This window comes from Phalacrocorax carbo, chromosome 2, assembly GCF_963921805.1.
Source record: "Phalacrocorax carbo chromosome 2, bPhaCar2.1, whole genome shotgun sequence".
In the NCBI taxonomy this organism is placed as follows: Eukaryota; Metazoa; Chordata; class Aves; order Suliformes; family Phalacrocoracidae; genus Phalacrocorax; species Phalacrocorax carbo.
The window spans coordinates 125,526,650-125,539,823 of record NC_087514.1 but is presented as its reverse complement, the minus strand read 5'-3'; the positions used below and the strand labels follow the sequence as shown (position 1 = coordinate 125,539,823).

General features: G+C 39.2%; 1 protein-coding gene across 3 annotated transcripts in view; it reads left to right on the top strand.

The window, feature by feature from the left end:
* Positions 1-13,174, top strand: part of RARB (retinoic acid receptor beta) — a 337,858-nt gene that overhangs the window by 22,632 nt on the left and 302,052 nt on the right. The window lies entirely within an intron of this gene.

Genomic DNA, 13,174 nt, shown 5'->3' with positions numbered 1-13,174 from the left:
TCAGTTTAATTAGTCCAATTTACTGCCAGTTCTTGTTTTCTGTGGTTGATGTTGCTTGCACAGGAGTGAGACCTCTGCCAAGCAAAGAGCTTGGCTGTACAGATCATGGTTTTACTTGGAGGTGTCCCAAGAAGCCCAACTCGCTGATTGTATGTAGGAGAAGCCGTGCTAGTACACTGACCATCTCCTGCCTCAGGATGTGAACTCTGCTTGTGGTATTTCTGTAACGTTTCGGCATCTTCATTACCTCATCATTCCTGTAGCGTATGTACTTTTCTGTTCTCAGCAGGGGCTCTGCATCTCCCATGTATGAAGTGACCAAAGCCCTGTTCAGAAAGCATATATTCAGTGGCGGTACTTATGTGTGTGCTTGATGATTAGACCAAAGCCTCAGCTGAATGTGCATGTATTTGAGGCCTTCTGTGAACAGGAACGGGGTCATGTTGAAATGTCTTTGAGTAATGAAGAATGAAATGGTCTGTTCAGTACCACATTGTATGCTCTTCAGAGGACTTGAGGACAATTCTTTTTAACCTGTGTTAGTAACGAAGAAAAGTGAACTGTTTGCTTGTCTCCATCTGATCAGAACCATATTACAGTAGGTCCTCACAAAACAGGCTGTAAAGGCTCAGTATCTCTGTCCTGAACAACGTCAGACCCATGGGAGAGCAGCTGGAAAGCCTGATCCACATCCTCATGAGCAATTTGTTACCTACTGTTATTAAGCAGGCTTACAGAGGCTTTTGGTTAAGGTCCATCTTTCAGAAGATTCATATGTGCTTAGATAATTTACATTTTGTATTAAGTAGATAACAGGAAAAACAGACTGTTATTTTTCTGCAGAAATATAAACAACCATGTTCAAGAGTCAAATGCAAAAAGGCCTCCCTGTTCTCAATTATCTATGAATCATCTTTTCACTCTCCAGCCAATTAAAAATACGGTTCTTTGGCCTCCAAAATGTTTTAGGTTGAGATTAAATTAAAAGGGTGCATTTATTCATTTTCTGATTATCTGAGTTCATAAGGATCCTGCATTTTTCAAGTTTTTTACTTTGCAGTCACAGGGCTCAAACTTGCTTGATTTTTAAGTGAAAGATGCGAAGGTTAAGTTGTAGCAGTGCCACAAAATCTGCAGACTATGAAATTGGCAGAGAGTTGTCAATTCATTAAATGAAGTCTGAAGGAACAGCTGTGAGCTGGTAGTCCAATGAAGAAACTACATGCCTGCAGTCCATCTCACTTCTACATCCAGTGTTTACTATTCTGATCCAGTCTAGAAAAGAAATAACTTACTATTTTTTTTCTAAAATATTCAGTTCAGAATTACTTCTCATAAGCATCTTACGATGGCATGGTCTGCATCTTAAGTTACTGGACTGCTTTGCTTCCCAGTTTCAGTAATGTTTGTGGTTTGTTACCTGCTCTTGTTCTGACACTTTAAAGCTTTTGCTGATAAGTGCTAGGAAGGTGAAATGTATTGCTTCCCTGAATGTATTCAGATGCTGTGTTTACCACTATGGAGATCAATGCTGGTTTTGCTTTAGAAAGCTGTTTCTTAAGATAGAAATGACCATCTGATACTGTGCTTCAAAAAAAAAAAAAAAAAATTCCTATAGGAGTGTTTTGGAGTCATTGATTCTGATGATTTTAGATGGAGACACAATAGCTGAAATAAACAAGGACAAACTGTTTTTAAAAACATGGAAGAAATTCCCCCTTTCAAAAGGGGACTGAAAAAGCAGTGAGGATGGAGTCTAAGTGTAGCACTTGCTGCTGAAAATTGTGTCTGACCCATTGGAGCCATTTCTTACTGAAGGATGACTGCAACCTAGTGTACCGAAGAACTTAAAATCCCAGAAATGGAAGTGCTTTCTTTATACATCTTAGGTACATTTGTGAGCTGACATTTAAAGGGATACAGGTTTTGTGTGGGATGCATGTGAGCTTTTAGAAGCATTACTGTTTGCAGGCTTTTGAGGTTAGAAGAGTGCCTTTTGGGAGAAATGCTTTTTCAGCAATAGGAGTGAATTTCACTAGTATGTAGTATTTCATGCTGGATTGTTGCCCTACGTTTGGATTGCCCAACTAAGGACTGAGAAGAAAGAAAATCTATCACTTGTTGGCGGTAGCAGCAGCCAGATATGCTCAGTGAAATATTGTGAGAATTGGACAATTCACATCAAAGCATAACCTCTCCTTTTCTTGGTTATATTGCTGCCTGTTGTAATACTCTGCTGTCTTTTGTATAAAATCTCTTGCTATTAAAGGGTTTGTTGGGTCACGAGATTTCTATGGCCCTTTTCTCTGTTCAGAGTAGGATCTTTCTAGGAAGAAGAGTCAAAGGTACACAAGATGATAGACTGTAATAGATTTTGTTTTGTTTTGAGTGTTTCTACAGCTAGGTCCCATGAAGGTACAGGTACAACTAAAGAAGGTGAACAGGTACAACTGAAACTAAACGAGACTATTATTTTGTCTTAGAAGACATTACTGGTTTTTGGGTTTGTTTTTGGTTTTTCTTCTTGCCTAGACTTTCAAAAAGTTCTCATCCCAAACTGCCGTCCTATAAGAAACATTTAAGAATATCAAATGGAGGAGCATTAAGGAAACTTACTGGAATCGTTCCTTCCACAGGAGTTGTGGTGTAGTGTAATGCAGGGCTATACTGTCTTCTAGGGTGTGTGTCCGTGCTCAGAGTCACTTGGACACGTGGCAACTTGGTCATCATAGAAGATTAATGTGGAGATTTGGAAGTATGAGTAGCAGGGTGAATGCTGTTAATGATACTGTTGTGTAGTGATCCCAAAAGATGAGTAAAGAGATGGTAGAAGTTGTGGGTGGTAGAAGATGAATTAGAGGAAGGCTGAAGAACTTTAGGGAGTACCTAGCAAAGCTTAAGTAATAGGCGCTGTGATGGCAGATGAAATTTTGCAGCTGACAAATCCAAGTAAAATCTTCTGAGTATGTAATTTGACCTGATTGCATGTTGCTGAATATTGAAGTAACTACATTTACTGCAGGAAAACAGCTACCAAGGTAGGGTTTTATTTGGCTCTTAAAAAAAGGGAAAAAAATAACAAAAAAAATTATAAAACAGAATGGCAGTAATTCCTCATTAGTAGTTACCACTGGTTTACATCATGATGCTTTATAATAGGAATGCTGTGTTTTGTTCTGCATCACTCTTAAGAAAATAATAAAATAAAATAAAGAAGGACTGTGGGATGGGCAGAAGTGATTTGTGGCATTGGAAGGAATTCCTTGTGATGAGGTACTGAAAGAGAACCAGCCTAGGTTAGAGGATGAGCAGTCAGTGGGGGATGTGTGTATAAATAAATAATGCACTTTAACTTACTGTAAGAACAAAGAACTACATTGAAAGGCAGTAAATGGAGATAACTGAAACTTTTTTTTTTAAACAATACATAATGAACTTCAGGAACTAGTGGTGAAACAGATTTCAGTCTAAATGCATGAATTCAAAAAGGGAAAAACTGCCATTTACATGGGTTATTAGAATTTGTGCATTAACAGAAGTTAGGATCAACACCCCTTTTTCCCCAGTGTTTCCCCATAGTTATAGGAAAAAAAAGCAAGTTTACTATGGGTAGGTTATTCTGTACTTGTGCAGTACAATACACCTTTCTTCTCTGTGGTGCTAGTCACAGATGGGCCAGAGGTTACATGAAACAGACCACAGATATCCTTAGTCTGACTGTCCATTTTGATTGTTGGTTTTGTGGGTTTTTTTTTCAGAATTCTTACATTTTTATGCATCTCCAGTGCAGGAGAAAGTATGTAATTCTGTGAATACCAAAGTCTCAAGCTTCTAGTAATTCAAAAGGGAAGAAATGGCCCGAAAAAATAAAATACAAGTTTTTTCTTGATTCCTTATTTGCAGGAGAGGAGATATTTCTGCAGAAAGGAAGTTGCTGATAAATATCTAGTGATAATGTATTTATCTAATTTTATCTGATTGAGAGCATATTCATGAAAACACCTTCAAGAAAAGCAGATTTTGAGTCATACCAAATAGTGTATTTAATCAAGGATTCACTACACAGTTGTTAAGAGTATATTCCAGGATGGAGCATGTACTTGGGTGTATTCACCTATTAGCTGATTACAGATGTATATTTTTTTTTCTTTCCCATGAAAACTGGAGGAGCCTTAAATCCTGGACTGTGGTGTAGCTTGTGTATTGTTCTGAAACAAAGTAAACGTGCTGAACTTATTCAAGTCCACTAGCTGTTATGAATATATATGCTTCTCTGAGGGCAATGAGCACAAACAGCTACTGCCCATTCATAAATATTCTTATTTTTCCCATACATAATGGGACTCAAAAGACATTGCGGTTCTCCTGGCTAGGGCTGCATTGGCAGTGAAACCGCATATATTGTGTAATGTATAGTTATAGTTTATGACATTTGCTTTTGTTAGGGTTTCTTCTGGGTAATCAGCATTTCAGCCACAACTCCCTTGATTTGGAAAATGCAATCCTTGTGGAGAAGAATGTTGATTTTTCTTTTTTCATGAGGAAAAAGCAGTGCAGTCATAAACAAATGATTGCACTAAGGCTGATGTGGAAATTTGTGCAGGATGGAAGTGGAGGTGTATGTCTTCCCTTAACAGAATGTTCCCCTCTATTCCTTTGTAGCTTTTCATGAGTGTAGTGGGGTTGTAGCTTTTTATGTGTTGGAGGATCTCATGTTTATACAAGGTGAAACTAATGGCTGTGCAGCCAGCCTGCCTTTAACACATGCACCACTTTCATCTTGAAAATAAGTAGAAATTAGCTGATACCTAGTTCTTCTGGTTATTCAGTGCAAAAGCTGGGCCTTCAACTCCTGTATGAAATCCAAGACTGACGCCAGTTGTAGACTTGTGTTTCCTGTCCACGTGTTCATGAATACATACAGAATGTGACTTAACTGCAGCGAGGATTTGGCCGGACCCAGGTCCTGGGAGCAGCCTGCTCTGTGAACTTTCGTCCTTCAGGGACGGCGGCTGCTGTTAACTTCTAAATACGTCAGGTATTTCTCCCTTCAGAATGTGACCGTAGGTGGAGAGCTGTGGAAACTGAAGGATGGTATCGCAAGAGATTATGGTGAAAATTCTCCCATGTTCATGCGTCACTTCTTTTAGCATTAAGAGACACCATGTGCTCACACTGAGGATAGAATAGAGGCTTTTGTTAATATCAAAGAGCCAATCAAGGAAGATTTTTTTATATGGAAAGCCTCCTGCTGCTTCCAAAGAAGTTCCTTTCGCAAAGCACAATGATAAATAATCTTACTTCTTCGGTCATTGTATTACCAAGGGATATTGTTTTGTACCGTTGCATTCAGTGAGACTCGTGAAGTTCAGTTCTGATTAGATGGGCCAGTAATGCTGTGAAAGGCAGTGTGCTGGGCTGGTTCCTTACAGACTCAGGCCTCAGATGCTTTGGCCGGGTAGTTTTCCAGCGTCTGTCGCTCTGACCTGCCCCTCCAGCTGCCAAGCAGAAAGAGTAGCGAGGGCTGGGCTTCACAGTGAGTGTAAATATAGCAGGGGGTGTGTGTGTGGGGGGGTGTGTGTGTGTGTGTGTACGCGCGCGGTTGGTATTTGACAGATCTTCCTGGTAAGTGCAATAATTCCTACCTCATTTTACACACTGTATGTAGGGATTAAAATGTCTTTTGCTTACTGTGCATTTACTGAAAGTGCTGTAGCGTATCTGTGAGATTCTGTTTTATCTTTGAATTGTAATAAGCATTTTTTCCCTACAAAATTGTTAAAGCTCAATGTATTTAATGCTGTTTCAAAATACTGCTGTTTGTGAATAGACAGAAATTAATTTTAAATAACTGGTTTTTATTGGCATATAATTTTATTTTGAAGAAACTCAGGCACATTGCTCAGGATTTCCCCTTCACCAACTTAAATTTTTCTTAAACATAAAAATGCTGGGGGGAGGGGGAGGAAGCAGTTTGTGAGGGTGCTTTTTCCTTCTTTTTTGAGGAAACGTCAGTGGAAGATGCTGTAACTACTTACGCTGTTTGGTGAAAGAATTGAGTATATTATGCCAGAAACAGGAACTGCCTGATGAACTGGAAGAAAATTAAATTGTAGGGGTGATGTTACAGCAGGGATATAGGTCCAGTTCCAGAGCATTTACACATGAAATTAATTTTAAGCTCATGCATTCCTTACTGGTTTTAACAGAACTAATCAAGCACTTAGCTAAGCCTGTGTTTAAGTGTTCTGCCGGTTGTAGCCATACTAAAGTGATTTTTCATGATAGAGTACTATAAGCATAAAAAGTCAGTCTCCTTAATACAACTTCTTTGACTACAGCACAATGCATGGGGGACGAAGGGGAGTAAAATGCTTATCTAAAAAGCTAGTTGTGCCAGGTGAGCGCTGCGGTCCTGGGTGAAGGTCATGGTCCAGCCTTGTACCCCGTGCAATCACAGGGCGATGCTCTTCAGCCCATGGCTTCCCACAGAGAGAGCCAAGACAAAATGCGATGCAGTCTTGCATCAGGCTGACATGGAACAGGACCTTCTGAGGATCGGAGTCTTGCTTAGGAAAGCTTTAGAAACTTATAAATTAGGCAGGTGAGCCATCAGACTCGCCAAAGGAGGGGAAAACAGAAAGAGAACAAAGAAGTTGTTGATGGTCCCGAAGCAATTTTTGTTTCCGCTACAAATCCATTGCCTCAGTGGTGTCTGAATTCCTTTAGGAAGGGTCACATCACTTGTAATGGTAAGACATCATTCCACATCAGAAGACTGTAATTTAGTCTGTGTGTTCTTCGGTGGTGCTCATGAGCTCTGGGAAAGGACCAAATTGCTATAGAACTAAACAGTGACATGAGGATGGTCTGAAAGATCATCTCTGCGTGCCTTGCTGCATCTCCTGGATCACAGTGCTGCTGTGAAGGGTGGCTTCTGCTCTCCTTATTTTTCGCATGTGCTGCCAGGGCAGGTAATGAGAAAGTGGAAGGTGATTTGAGGTGTTCAGGCTATGGCTGACATTTGAGGAGTCCATAAATATTTTTGTGTCGCGTGCTGTTTTACTTCCATTACGTCTGTGATGTGCTTCCGCTCATTTTAAACTGTGTTGCATAAAATACACGTAGATGTTTTTCTTTCTTTTAATAATAACTTACATTATTGAAAATGGAAAACATTACAAAAAATAATTTGATTTTGGCCTGCAAAAACCGTTTGGTTATTTTCATGCTAGTTTTCAGTTGGCTTTACTTTCTTGTCCAGATACCTGAAGTCATCAATGTAAAATCAGGTTTGTAGGGCTTTAACACAGCAGGGGTGAAGTACATTTCTCTAAATGAGGAATTGAAATTATTTTCAGTAACAAAGAATGCCCCAAATTTCCTGAGAATTTAAATATTAATGTTTGTCATGGAAAAATCCCCTTTTTGTTGTTGCTGTTTTGAATGTTAAAATTACATTCCTATTACGCTGACTGGTATCATTGAATTATTGTATTTTGACTACAGTTACCTATAGTATTCCTGTATAATTATTAATGAACACTGTTATTTTTGTAATCAGTATTTTTTAGTTAAAATCTAAGATTTTTTTGAGATAGTTTGTGCTTCTCTAAATGGATAGAATTTGTGTCATGATGTATATGATTGGAGGAGTGACCTCCTGCATTCTGAAATAAGCAGTAACAGACCTAATTAAATAATGATTGTCATGTAGGCTGGGTCATGCCAAAACACCTTGAGATTTGCATGTCAAATATAGGAATGCTCTTTAACTGGGAAATAACGATGAATAAAAGTAATTGAAAGGCTGTTAATATCAGAAGCAGCAAGCAAACTCAACTGAATAAGCTCCTTTAGCTTTTAGTGCTATATTTGAAAACATAAGAATTTAATTTTATGTGTTTGTCTTAAATTACTTAAGGCATCAACATCCATGGCTACTGGTAGTTCTGATCCTCTTCAGATTACAGAGCAAAACCTGAAAAAAGTATTGTTTCCTCTTCATCGTTCAGGGGAGGAACCAGGAGAGTTGTTGGCTATACACATCTGAACGTCCTGCTCCTAAATAAAATATGTATATCATTGTATAATATAGTAATAGATAATACCATAGAAATAATGTATATAATATCTTTTCCCTAGGTTTGAATCTTGCTAAGTCTGATTCTCTCGTTCATATAAAAGGCGTTCTGTTCTACTCTTGATGTTTTGACAGTGTAAAAGTCTTAGTGACCCCTTTCTTTTACTACAGTGATGCAAAGTAACCTTATTAATATGAGTGAAAATTTGGCTTAAGGTTTTAGGTTGTAATCTCCCTTGTGTTTAAAAAAGTCTTTGCATCCTTTCTCATGCTTTGTCTCTATTAAAGAACAGTTTAACTGTGGGAAGGATGCACATCATTCATTTGCTCTGAGGCTAATATCACAGTTTCCCTGCAAAAATGTAATTTGTGTCACTGCATATTGTGCTCTTAAATAATATTTAATTCTGTGACCTCTGTTCACCATGCCTTCCCAATTGTCCATTAACTCTCATCTTCAAGCAGAGGCAATCTTTGCATGCGTACTAGGAAGAATGCCTGATAAAACTGGAATAGGTTTCAAAAATATGATACCTTGTATGTTTGCCTCCTCTTGTACTGTTCCTTTTAATAAGTCTGATTAATGCCATGCAACCTGAGAAGTGAAAGGCAAGAACTGAAACTGAGGGAGGGAAGGGGCTGAGGAGGAAGAAAGAGCAAACCTTTGACATGCACGCACCAGGAAAATGCAAGGTTGAAAGTAACCATGTCAAGTTGTATCACCTTACCATGCAATTGCTCTCATTTATTCAGTAATTAAGTGTGAATATGAACACCTCTGGTTGGTTTCATTTCTTGTCATGGCAAACCAGCTTCCATCTTTGGTTGTTGTATAGCACTTAGAAAAACAGTGGTAGTCATTTTAGAAAAATTTGAGTTATATGGACAAGTTAAGACATCATCTTAACACATTCCTCCTTCCACCTTTGAGACTTGTGAGAGATGGATCAGACAGAGCTTTCAACAGCTAGCAAGCTGCAAGGAGCATTTGAATAAAATTAGTTACTTGAATATAGTTAAAAGAATAGGGAAGGGCCCATATACTTTGCTGCTGTAAGGATGAAACCTCTTTGCATTGTATGGATCTTTTTTTTCCTCATCTCTAGCTGGTTTGTTTCTGGTTTGGTTTTTTTTCCCATTCACTTGAAATGCCTGTTATGAAACTCACTGATGATGGCATCACGAACTTGTCTCTCTGCAGCTACCAGCTCAGGCCAAGTGGTTCCTCCCTCTAATCTCTCCGCATGCTTTTTTTGACATACATGGAGTGCAGTGGTTAAGTTTTTCTTCCATACCTGTTAACACTTCTAATTCCTTTTCACAACTGCCAGTTTTCCAGCTTTGTGAAGCTCTTACTGTAGGCAAATGTTGCACGTTTGGGGCTCCCTCCAAGATTCAAAACAAATTTTATGTCAACATACTGCTGTTCACACATCTAGAGCACATTTTAGGCAACAGTGTTGTTAGGGATGAATCCACCTAACAATAAAAGGTGCGGAACACTTGGAGAAACAGGTTTAGAGCTGCTCTGAGCAGCGTCATTCACTGAAAACAGTTTTGCCTGTTTATCCCAGCTCAGCATTTGGTCCTTATCTCCTGATTTCTTCATGTCTTTATACCTTTCACAGTATACGACTAGTGGCTTTCTGACTGAGATCATTAGTAACTTGTCACAGCTCACTCTTAAGTGACATGTCAAATGCCAGCTCTGCTTGTTTAGTTTATTTGGCTTGCTTGGCAGATTCTTAACCACAGGGTGCAGGATTTTATTCAGACAAATTAGTGAGCTTTTATATTGCTGAAGTTGCCTTTAAGAAAGGGTTTTACTGAACAGATTTTACTTTACTAACAACTGTTTTGAGAAATGTATATCTGGTTCCGTATTTCGGTGGTTATTCTGAAACCTAATGATGATCAAATAATTTTGGAGCCTATTATTTCCTTAATGTGGGACCATCAGTGCTTTCAAATTTTTCTTTTTCCTTACTAAATGCTGTACCAAAGAGTCAAGTTATTAGCTGTACATACAGGCTGTCTATTTTACAAAGAATTTTTGCTGCTACACACATGCCAGTCTATTTTAGTTCCTTTGGTCTGTGGGAAAGCCAGTCAGACTTCCCAGGGAAACCGTGAACACTTGGATGCTGTGGAAACTGTCCTGGTGTTCAGTTCACTGTTGTCACTGGAACATCTTCTGCGCATTTTACATGGTCTTTCATCTAGATCTCTACAACTGATTAATTAACAATTCATTAATAAGTAAGAGGCGCAACTGTTGATCCTGAAGGCTTGTCTTTGGGTAGTGAGATTACCTATTGCTGATATGTAGACAGCAGTTCTGATTCGCTCCTTGTTTGCTTCTGCTGTCTTCTGGAGCTGGTCATTCCCTGTGGTGGGGCTGCCTACTGCCAGTGGTCACGGTTCTGCCATGCTTGCATCAGATACAGCTTTCCTAGTTGGAAACCAGTGAAGAAGAATGAAAACTTAGCCCAAAGATTTTTAGGGATGTTGGGCTTTTATCTCTGAAAAAGAGGATTGGGGTGAGCTTGCATTAAAGTGGACCCTCCTAAACACATGGTGTGTTACTTGCTGGAGATATTACAGAGTTGTCCCTGTCCAGGGGACTGCTGAAGTTTTGAAAAGGATATCAACTAATACAGTCTACTATAAGGCCATTTTCAGACCAGCATATTAACTATAGCTGGCATTTTTGCAGCACGTTTTGGTTTTATCTAATGTATGGTTTTCTACTGCACAGCTAAAAACCAGCGAAAGTGGTGGCCGTGGAACTTCTCTGCATGTCATTGCATATTTTGATTTGTAAGGGCACTGACAGATACAGAGCAGAATAACCCTGTGTTTGATACAATGAGCCGGCACGCCTTTTGGGCTGAATTGCCATTTCCTTGCTATCCTTATTGTAAGCAGGATTTGCGTATTTAATTCCTCTAACTTATTGAAAAATATATCCCTTTAGGTTTGACAGCTTCCCAAAGAATATTTTAGATTTCCCACACTGATTGTGGGCCATATGTTAGTACTAGTTATATAAATGAGACATCATAGAATTGTGACATGCTTAAATGTTCAGTGCTTTAAAGACTTGTACAAGTGTATGCTAGCTTGGGTAAGTGCTGGAAAAAGAAAAGAGGAACTGCAGGTTTTGAGCAGATGTTGGTGGCTTGGTAGGGGTATCCATTGTCTTTATCTCTCTGTAAGAAGTTGCTGACAGTTTGAAGGGTTTGTCAGACTATTTTGTGCTGCCATAGTGCAGGAAAAAAAGATTTTCCTTTTTGCACCTATGGATGTGCCAAAGATTCATTATATATTAGATCATATGAAAAGTTGAATGCTGATAGTCTCGTTTTGCTGTTGGAAGTAAACATTAGATGCATGGCTCTAGCTGAGTGTTTCTGTGCTTTTTTGTCTGTTGTGGGTGTTGCTCTGAGGTAGAGTGGCTCACAGGCATTTTATATTTTGTCAGTTAACGAAGGAATGGTTTTAGCTGCGATAGAGTTAATTTTCTTCACTGCAGCTGGCATAGTGCTGTGCTTTGGACTTAGCATGAAAACAACGTTGAGATAACACACAGATGTTTTGGGCTGTTGCTGGGTAGTGCTTGTACCAGTCAAGGACTTTTCCAGCTTCCCATGCTCTGCCGGGTGCACAAGAAGCCGGGAGGGGAGGGGGCACAGCTAAGAGAGTGGGTTCAACCTGGCCAAAGGGATATTCCATATCATGTAACGCCATGGCCAGTATGTTACCTGGGAAGAGCTGGCCGGGGGAGGGAGGCAGCAATCGTGGCTCGGGGACAGGCAGGGTCGGTCGGTGGGTGGTGAGCGGTTGTATCGTTTGTGTTTGCCCTTTTTTTCCCTTTTCCCCTTTTCCTTTTTATTATATTATCATTATTGTTATTAATATAATAATCATCATTATTATCATTGTAATCTTATTTTAATTATTAAACTGTTCTTATCTCAACCCGTGAGCTGTCTTACTTTTGCTCTTCCAATTCTCTCCCCCATCCCAGAGGGGTGGGGGGAGCGCGAGAGCGGCTGCGCGGTGTTTAGTTGCTGACTGGGGCTGAACCACGACAAAAGTAGGGGGGAAAAAAGAAATAGTTAGAAGATCAGAGCTGTAAACTGAAGGCTTAAGCATCAAGGAAGGGAATTTTTAAGATACTTTTGGTTAATGTTAATGGGACAGTAGGCTGAGTATTACCTGTGAAGTTCATTGTATTTTGAACAAGTTTCTAGTAAAAAAAAAAAAGAAAAGTTCAGTTTCTGCTGATGCCATCATATTATTTTTTTATTGCTCCAATAATCCATGATGTATACAACAGAAAAGATAGTGTCACAGAAAATATATTGCACAAAAGTTTTTCTCTTTGTAGTTAAAAATGAAACATGTACATGGGCTATGCATGCAGAGCTGGTAAGTCAAAATGATGTCTGTAAGCTATTTCTGTACATTTAGCTTTAATGCTGATGCATATTTAATTGCCTGGCCTGTTTTCCCCACAGCAAGATGTGGCTGTCTTCCACTGAAGACAGTGCCTGAAGTCTGCAGCAGCCCAGTTTGATGTTTGTACTTTGCCTGTGGAGTGCAGCGTCCACATCTGCAAGTAGCCGGTCAATTTAGTCTGGGGGAAAACCAAAAAAATCCACGTTGCTTTCAGAGGGGTGTTTCTGTGGAAGGGTTCTCGGTGGGACTGTAAATGGATCCATTGACAGTTTTAGTGGCTGTACCTGCAATTTCTGTGCTGGAAACAGGGATACAGTGTATTTTTCTCTTGTGTGCAGACACCTTCTTCAACACAAAATAAATTATGTTGCTGTCTACTTAAACAAGCATAGAAAAGTAATTCTAATTAATGTATGGAACTGTTTCTTAATTATAATTGTACTTTTGGCTTTCACTTCTAAGACCTGACCTACACCACTTACTTTCTTGTCAGAACACGTTTGGAAAACAGAATCACAAGAAATGATTAGTAATAATTGTGCTGAAAGATTACTCTGCATAGTTAAATCTCAGATGCTTTGTCTGTGCAAGGAGTATCTTTTAATTTCAAATGGAAAGGCACCCATG